We start from the raw sequence: 10,440 nt of genomic DNA on the forward strand, positions 1-10,440 counted from the left end.
GTGGGAGCAGAAAAATTCAGCTTACATAGAGCATGCTCGATGGTTTCAGCACTGTCACTACATGCCTTTAGGGGGGCGACCTCAATAATCTCTTGATGGATACTTTACAAGAGGACATTTGTGGTTTGCCTGTGGAGTTGAGAGAACAGATTTACCGATAGTTACATTCTTCCCAATCCTTTCCTGAAATACTTTAACGGTCACAAGGGGATCCTTACGTCCAACGTCAGTCACCCTCACAACAGTCACCACTAAAACAACAACAATAACCCTCTTTTAGACATTCACCTGATCTCAAGTGACCTATCGGATAGCATATCTCTGGAATGATGAACAACCAATTTTACTTAACGTTACCCAGTGACAGTTCCATGGACGTGTTTCCCCACAATACTTTATGTTGTTTTACGGCAAAATTACCACTGCCATCCAATTGGATCACGTAGCCCATTGGGAAGTGGCTTTGGTCGAAATCATTCATCCCACACAAATCAAAAACATCACAGAAAATCAAAACACTTTCCACGTTGAAATACTGAATGAACACGTGCAACAATTCATGAATGAAATCAGCTTTCCAGGTATCCAAACTACAGCAAGCAATACATCAGTCACCATCTATACTGTGAAAAATGTATGCAGGCTATTATTTTAACTGTCAGCATTTGGTGGACACGATTGCTTCCAGGTTCTAGGAAGTGATTCGTAAAGCTCTGAAGAAATTTAAGGACACCCAAACGCTGTCCATCAGTTTTAATCATAGTTTGTTTTAAATATTGGGTGGAGACACAAACGTGGCACCAAATTTCAACCCTAAGATCAACAGCAATACGGAATTTTACAAGTATTTTCGATTCCCTTTAGAACTGAACGAAGGATTGAATTTGATTATTGTGTACTCCGACGTGGTTGAGTACACCGTGGTGGGACATCTTGCCGCACCGTTACTGCGAGTCATTCCTATCAAAGTGGATTATGTCACAAGAATGACGAGGAAGGTGGAAACACGTATCACGTTCACCGCGAGTTTGTACATCCTCATTATTTACCAGTCAGCAAGTCGTAATTCGACAGTGCCAAAACTGGTATAAAAGGAGATCTGGGACACAATATTCCATTCTTCAAATGGAAAGTTACGGTGACACTCCATTTCAGAAAACAATTCTCTAACGGCTTGTAAGTCATGTATCCTGTGTATCGAGCAATCGCTCCACAGCGAGGACATTGTTTATGATATATGCTGAAATCGGCGTTTAGTTCGGTGGCCCCCGTTTTGAAACCGATGGTGACACAAGGATTGCACGCCTTGAAAGATGCCGCTTTGACGCACGACAAAGAATTTCTCCAAAATGTCATCATCGACAAATAAAACCCTTCTTGGGAGCAGGCATAAATGTCTCGCTTCAAACTGGAAAAGACATTTTGGGGAGGCTAGAAACTCCTATAAATGCCATGAACGCTGACCAGTCAAACATTCTTTCTTACCTTACACCACGACAAGGACAATGTAGAAAAAGATGACGAAAACATCCCTCCAGAGGACATCAAACACACAGAGCTAGAAAACAAGAACTGTCAGAGAATTGGACGTTTTTTGATTATTAAATCACCGAGGGAAAAAATGATGCATCGTACGTCTTGCGAATGTTCCAAGTTGGAACTGAATCTGTTTGCCATGCCACCTACTATGATGACGATGCAGTAATCCCAATAGGTAGAATTTCATCCCATCTCCTCTTTGACGGATTCAGCTCCCATCGGGATTGAAATGAAAGGACAGATCGAAGATCACATTGATCTGAATAGCTGTTACTTATACTTGAAAGACAAAGTGATCAAAACAGACGACAGCGTTCGGGGAGACGGAGCTAGAGTAGCTCCTGTCAATAATTTCATGCATTCCTTGTGCATCGAAGTGAAGTTTTACTTGAATAACAAACTAGTCAGCAGCAGCATGGATGCTTACCTTACCGAACGTTTCTAGAAAATCTCTAGACGTACGGAAAAGAGGCCAAAGAGACTCATCTGAATGTTTGTGTGGTATGGAAACCTGACACATCGGTCGCCACCAAGTTCAGCAGAACTACGATTGTTTGGGGACGAACAAAATGTGGGAGTTATCGATCGTAAAAGGAAAATCCTGCAAGGATCGTTTGCATGTGGATGTGCGGTTGCAAGAAAAGTATTTTCTGAACGGGGAGTATATCTGCCTGAGAATGAATCGAAACAGTACCGCTTTCCATTTGATGGATGGTACTGCCGATTACAAAACTGTCATCCAAGAAGCCAGACTCATCGTGCATCGTGTGTAGGTTTTACCAGAAGAAGGAAACGACATCAGTCACACTTTGAGAAGCACGACCGCCAAGTATCCAATACAACGAGTGGAAATGAAAACCATTGCCGCTCGAATCCGATCCAAGATCTAAGATCATCTGTTCCAAGGACAGTTACCCAAACGTTTAATCATTGGAATCGTTAGCAATGCATCCTTCAACGGAGCCGTCACTGCCAATCCTTTCGAGTTTAAGCACTACAAAGTGTCCAAGATCGAAAACAGCCGCGATGGCAGAACCTTGTGTACCAGGGCCTTTGAACCTAAATTTGCCGAGAAGAATTACTTGAGATCGTACTTGTCCCTGGTACGAAGCCATGGGACAGTTAGGGACCAACACCAGTCACGGCATTTCGTACGACGATCATGCAGGAGGTTACACTTTGTGGGCTTTTGATTTCACTCCAGACCAAGGCAGCGACGAGGGACATTTCCACCCTACAAAATCTGGTCAACTATTAGAAACTATGGAAGACTCTTATCCCTCTTTGAATAGTGGAGAATCTTTGGAAATGGAATGGGAGGATATCGTGGAAGCAGAACAACCCACCAAAAAAGACGAAGACAAAAAGGTGATGTTCATGTACAAGTGGCCAGAACAAGAACATTTAGTCTCCTATTTTGCCAAACATCTGGCAGAAACAATTACAGAGTTGACCAAGAAAGATTGCTAAGGATGTCAGAACGATCATCACATTTAAATTCGATAGGATAAATGTCTGGTGATGAGTCAAGAAGAAAAATTGGACGAGTGTCTGGAGAACGCTTGGGGGCTCATCTCGGAAGAAGCCGTGTTGCATCAGTCGTATAAAGACTTGCGTGATCATTCCTCCCCTCCACTGACTACTCTAGAGATCCATCGCATATAATCTCTCTTGGCACATAGTACGGAGACGAAGCGAAGAGACGTTTACTTGACAGAGATTTTCAAACAAGAAGTCAGTTTTAAACTGATGACTTATCATTACCTGGGGGAATAAAACGAAAAAATAAAACAAAATTGATACCTTGGAACTTTATTACTTTTTGAAAAACAATTTGTACACCGCTTCTTGGAGTCCTGTCGTGTGCGGTAAATCGAACTTCCTCATCGCAAACCTCAAGACCATCAAGCTTATGTGACCAGAAAGGACGACAATCATATCCCAGGAACCCAGCCGTCTACTTTCCCTAAGATGCCTGTGTGGAGTATTTTCATTCTCATGGATTACCACCTTTAGAAGACGACATAATCGACTTTATGAGAAGGAATGCCCAGACGACACGATTCAATAATGTGAAATTACAAAGCACAGATTCAGTGGTGTGTGGACAATATTGCATGTATTGTCTTCATCAACGCAGTCTTGAATAACCCTTAGAACATTTAGTGACCTATTTTGATCGTGACTCTTCTAGAAACGATGCAAACGTAGATCGATGATATTGTCACCATTATGGATATCTCTTGTTTTTAACTAGGAAACGTAGTGTAGATCAATGGCCAAATGACATCCATCAGTGTAAGTCCAACCTGACTTTACAATGTTGTCAACCTTGTCAAAAAATATATTTTAAAACAATTATCATTATGCATGCTCTTTAACTTTCTCTCTCTCTCTCTCTCTCTCTCTCTCTCTCTCTCTCTATATATATATATATATATATATATATATATATATATATATATATATATATATATATATATATATATATATATATATATATCCCTTACCATGAGATCAGCTATAGCGTTTCTACCCAAAAACTGTAGGGATGTGTTCTATCGCGCCCGCGCTTGAGTCATATTAATCGTTGTGGTCTCCAGTCTGTCCGTGATTCCAATAACCCCATTCATTCTTTGACACTGAGCAGAGCAGACGCATATTGGGTCTTGTCACTCGCAAGAAGTGTACGGATTCATAAAGCACAAAAGTTGTAGCTGGACTTGTTTGGGCAGACCAACATATAACTACCGAATCAAATCAACTTCTGAAGTTGCAGCTCGCCTAGTAGATTGCAACCCACCAAGCCGTTCGAACTTCAGACGATGACTAGCAGCCGTCCTGGCAGTTCGACCTGGAGACGAGGCGCAGCGGCTCGCCCAACTGTAATCCAGCTTACGCTAGCACCTCATCAAGTCAAATTTCAATTAGGGAGCGAAATCAAAAGGTATAATTTGTTAATTTGGCATTAAACCTTCGGGTACCTATTTGTGCTGTTTGGAAAACATTCACTTTCTCTCTTTCAATCTCACTTTTGTCCATTAACAACCACTATCCCACCCCCAATCCAATACAAAGACCCTCAACACCTAGTAATATATCTTTTGACCACGCTACGATCTAGAATCATTGGTGCATATCTAAATTCAACATTCTTAAAAGTAGTTGTTAACAATCAGAGAATTCAAACTTCCTGACCTATTATCCATTCATTCAAATGTTGAAGCCTTTTTTTCAAAAATGTCACGTGTGAATAGGTCCCAAGCTAAGATGAATTCCATCAGACATAACATCGGGATAATAAATAACTTGCTCAATTTGTTAAACAAACTCAACAACTCCATGAGCAATTCCCCTGGTAACCCAAATGCCACGCTACACTTTAATGAAAACATAGCAAGCAATGACAATAGTATCAAAGCCCTACCTAATGCCAAATCCAGCAGTCCCATCACCCTCAATACCATAATGGGGCATTTTTCATCTAGCCCAACCTCGCCCATTGGACGTGATTTCAAACACACCACGGGACGATCTTTCAGTTTCATTTTCAGGTCAAGGAAAAACTTTTGGAACCAGAAGGGATTAACAAAACTCTTCAAATGCCATCTCCTATACAAAGCACTCCAGAAATAACAACCTGAGTGCATCAGCAAGCACCACATCAAAAACAAATGTGTCTAAGTAGCCTGGAAACATTAAATATATCTCCTAACAGGAAAAACCCCATCCAAATTGCTTTCGACAAGGTAACCATGGAGGGGAACTTTCCACCCAACCTTTGCAAGACGTTGGGATAGCAACTCCAGTGGGAGATGATAAAACACTCCCAGGCCTAACTGAAAACCAAACCGCACCATCTCCACTTTCTCACTCAACCGAACCACCCACCTCTTATCTAACGTCTAACCAAACTCTCCTTCATATTCAATTCAATTCCCAATCGCATATCCACCTCAATGCATATCCCCGTTAACTCCTTCACCCACAACCTCTCATTTTCCGCTTTTTCAAAACCAACAAGCAAATACTGTGACAGACGATCAAAGTCTATCCATTACCAATACTAACCGTGGCAAGAAGAATGAGATAAATCAAAAACCCGAATAGACTGAACAGCAACTCCAAGACAAAATTCAAAGCCGACAAAACAAAACCCAAGGCAAATTCCTCACAAAGGTAATGCATATTAGTCAAACGCCGTGACCCTCAAAGGAAACAGAAACAGAAGAACTTTTAGGAACAGACGAAGAACAAATCAGCTTCTTCATTCATTCCCTATCACCCCCTAGAAAGGAAAATTCACTGGAACAAAAAATATATCAAGGAAACGGAAAAACATCAGTCGACGGAATATCAAAAGTCAAAAAGACGAAGATAGAAGATATCAAGAAGACAAACCAAAAGATGAATGCATCCACCCAGCAATGACCAATATCCAAACTTCAGGATACTAATCCAACGAAAGGAGGAAAAAAAATCAAAAGATGGAAAAGAACACCCTCGCTATTCGAGAATAATCTCAGATCAAGAGAGAACACCACAGCAAAGTACACACACTTCATCACTTGTGGTAACTCTAAATCCATCAATCTCAGCACAAGAAGCATTGCGTCGGCCTTGACGAATATCCACTCAGCTGCCTTTCAAATCATCAGGCCAAAAAACGACTACGTTATAGTGAGATGTGTTACCCTCAAACAGGTGGCAAAATATATGGAAATTCAATTCATCGGTCCACTCAGAATATACGTAACAAGGCATAGCGCACTAAAACCAAGTTCCCCGAACAAGCACCAACAAAAATATATCAAGAATATGGATGAGGAAACGAGGGATATGACAAACCAAACAAAACCAACCAAACATAATGTAGCCTACACGTAAGTTCTAAAGACCAATGTGAAGCACAACTCACTCAGCAACGCTGAGATCGCCCGAAAGTTGATAACTCAATGAGCCGATATCTCCAGTGCATATAGACTAAGGACTTACCGTGGTCTTGTGTCCTCGACCTACTTATTGGAGTTCAACTCAGTCACCCCATTACTGGTCTTCTATGATGGCTACTCATACCCTCTCCAAGAGTACATCAATAAGCCTCAATTTCGCAGTAATTGCAAATCACGGGGACAATGCGCCAACAAATGCAAATTCAAGAAAAGATGTGACACTTGTGGTGGTGGCCATAGTAACAAACTCACATTCCGGGGCCAAAATTGTGTAAATTGTAATGGACCCCACCCCCATCTCGGACGACTGCCCAGATACCAAGAAGGAAAAAATAAACTATTCGATTTATGACGGAACAGAACCTAACATACCCAAAAGCTAAAGCGCTAACCCCGCCTACAAAATACTCAGCAGAAAGGAAACAGTACCCAATCGTCCAAATAACCATATTCACAATCCCCCTACACCACATTAACTGACAAAGGGGCGTTCCCACCGCCCTCAAAAATAAGCAATGCAAGTGACAAAGGTACAAATAATGCAAGTAACCCAATGATACCAATCCCAGAAGTCTTCTCACGTACCACCATTATTTTTTTTACCTAAAAGACTTATTGACAAGTATCTCAACCCTCACCCAAAATAATCAAATACCATGCATGATTCCCTTTTTTCAAATTGCTTCTAGACTTGCTGGAGAAACATATTTTTTGCATTCACTAAAATAATTAAATTATACATACTTAAGTGGACAAAACTTGGAAAAATGAACTAACAATTTGGCAATGTGATAGCCAGGGACTTAATATAAATAAACCTGACTTACTGATCAAACATAAAGAAAACAAAGGGGGGGGGGTCTGGCTATATTTGATATGTATGGTATCACAGGCTTTGTATCATGAATCGTACCTATAAGTGGCACAGGTGTATCGTTTCAACCCTAATATTAATCCTACATGAAATTACACATGTTGGCGCAACTTATACCCTCAGTTATGGACAAAAGTCAACACACAATACAAATTAAATTTACACAAGATATGTATATATCGACCGAACAATAAAATATGTTGATGTACGTATTCTTGTATTTCAAAAAGGCTGAAAATTAACATTTTGGTTCCCATTTTGCATTTCATAACGAATCTGCTGAATGGCATATCCACTGCAAGTCTACAAGCCGCAATCCATAGACACTAATAAAATATACGCTAACAAACAAAATTTATAACAATCAAAGAATATATACAAGTTAAAAGTGTCCGCAGTCATATATTGCATGTTCACATATGTACACTCCAGGACACTCACTGTTTTCTGTCCTGAAATATAAATAAATAAATATATGTAGGCCCAACTTATACCCTCAGTTATGGACAAAAGTCAACACACAATACAAATTAACTCTACACAAGCTATGTATATAAAGCTTTTATATATATATATATATATATATATATATATATATATATATATATATATATATATATATATATATATATATATACATATGCACGCACACACACACACACACATCCAAATATTCTCATATTTTCTCGAATGTTTAAAATTCTTGCTCTGATTGTAGACGTTAACCAGTAATGTGATCTGACTCTCGTTAGGCTAGTGACGTCAATTTATAAAATTGTAGCACTTTGGATGGATCCTCATATTGCACCTATGTGTGGTCTTACATTTACTTTCTTTGTTCTGTTCTCTTCTGACAGTTGCATTTTACACGCAACAAGCTATTTTGCAACGTCCCGTGATTCCTTAATTGTAGTTCTGACTGCTTCCTTGTTTAACTGGCTGATTCGTATGTTCATTGGTTGATAACTGATTGCTTCATTACTAGTAATTGGTTGAATGTTTCATTTATTGGCTGATCAATTGATTGATTTTATTGTAGTTGTTGCTGGTGAAATGGTGTTTTATTACGGTGGTATCATTACTGTTGGTCATAAACCTAATATCCTTTGAAACAATTACAAAAACAGTTAGACCTGAAACTTGATCTATTTTAGGTAGAGTCCAAACAATTTACATTAAGTATCATTGAAGAGCCAGTTGTAGGCTTGAAAGACAGGGTCTTTGAGCAGGAGTGAAACCGAGATACTTGGAGAAAACCAACAAGTAAAAAGAAACACGGATGAAATTCAGAAACGAGAATATGACAATATTACTAGCAGGGTCACCAACCCCCCTAGCACAACACAGACAAGGATTAGTCAAGTTTATGAGTCGTGAATGAGTCTTATGACAGCCCATATCGTATTTCAAAACAAAGTCACTCTTTGGACGGAACAGGAGGAGATTATCCGGATGACGTAAATACACGCACACGCTTGAAAGTGCACGCGAACGAGCTATAAGATAAAGTTTTTGCTTTTTTTTCCTGAATCTGAGGCACACACACACATACAAACACACGCCCGCGCGCACGCACTTAGATCAAACTTTCATCCAAAGATAGGAGCCATATGGACTACTGGCAACATTTTATTTGTTATCCATTGCTGAGAACTGTCAGAGGTATAAACTGGCAACATGAACTACAACCCATTTCTACCTTGCAACGCTAAACATATCAATGGTACTGAGAGAGACCAATAGGAATTATGCGAAAAACATCTGATGTCTGCTTTTCACATAAACCATAGCATGTCAAAAAAAAAAAATGAACAGGTGTGCAGTTTTTCAATTTTTCCATCAAGGTTTAATTATATAACAAATAATCACAAGACCAACAATTATGGACCTATACAGATAAAGATCAGTCGTGCATATTTACTAAACGAAGAAAATGACAAATGCCAATGAACCGCCGGCTTGAAAAAAAATATTCAAATGGGCGGTACGTATCAGTATACTGGAATAAATATAATACAGTTATTCTACCGACATCTACGATATCACCTCTGGAGATCAAACATGGGTCATAAAAGCAGGTCCGAATTAAGGCTTTGGGAGTCCGGGACACCTAAGATGGGGCGGGGACTTTATAAATCTACAAATAAGCACTAAAAACAAACCTTAAACTGTCTTTTATACTTGTATAATTATAATAGCCATATCGGGCTAAGTATAAAATGGCTTAGACCCATCCAAGGTAAACATGTGGAGCCCTTATAACAATTGGGGCCAGAGGCACGTGTCTCTTGTTACCCTACCCTTCAATCCGGCCCTTCATAAAAGAGTGAAGCAGTGATTTTTCTTCTAACTATCCCACGTATGTAGGTCTTGAATCTACATTTTTGGCCGAGAATAAAGTGAAGTTGATATCGGACTTTTCAGGAACAAGGTTTTTTTTTTTAAAAAAATGCTGCTTTTTGGAAGATACTCCCGAACCCTCAGGTTTAGCAAGAAAATAGTTTAAAGCTCAATGTTTGCCGTTTATATTGCTATTGAGTTTTTATGTACGTTTTAAAACAATTATTTAACGATGCAACTCATATAATGTTTTTGAAGCGTGGTTTAACCCTTACTTTTTATAATTAGAGAGTACAGCTGAAATTTTGTAGACAAATTTGACTTTGAAGTTTTTTTCTACTTGCTCATATGCCAAAGTATACTATCTTTACTTCTGACTGTACCAAACTGAAAGGTATGATTAATGTCCTCACGTGGGGGGGGGGGGGGCATGATTGATTTGTGTCAGCAAAATGGTCAAGAGGAGGTATTGAAAATGCCAAGAGTTGCATGTTGCAGAAACTGCGTTTGTACTTGTTGAAATATTTGTCATAAGTTGAAACTTTGCAGAAATCGATTTATTAAGCAAAGCGGGATGGATATGAAACCTGGATGGGCGTATGTTAATTATGGCGGTTAAATGAACCTAAAATCCTGATTGGATAACATAAATCGGGGGTGGCTTTTTCAAGAGAAGTATTGTGTTTTTGCTCTGTTTTATAAATGTATTACCCCACTGAATTCGTCAGTCTGAGT

Source organism: Sinohyriopsis cumingii, chromosome 3, assembly GCF_028554795.1.
Source record: "Sinohyriopsis cumingii isolate HCF-2022 chromosome 3, ASM2855479v2, whole genome shotgun sequence".
NCBI classification, from domain to species: Eukaryota; Metazoa; Mollusca; class Bivalvia; order Unionida; family Unionidae; genus Sinohyriopsis; species Sinohyriopsis cumingii.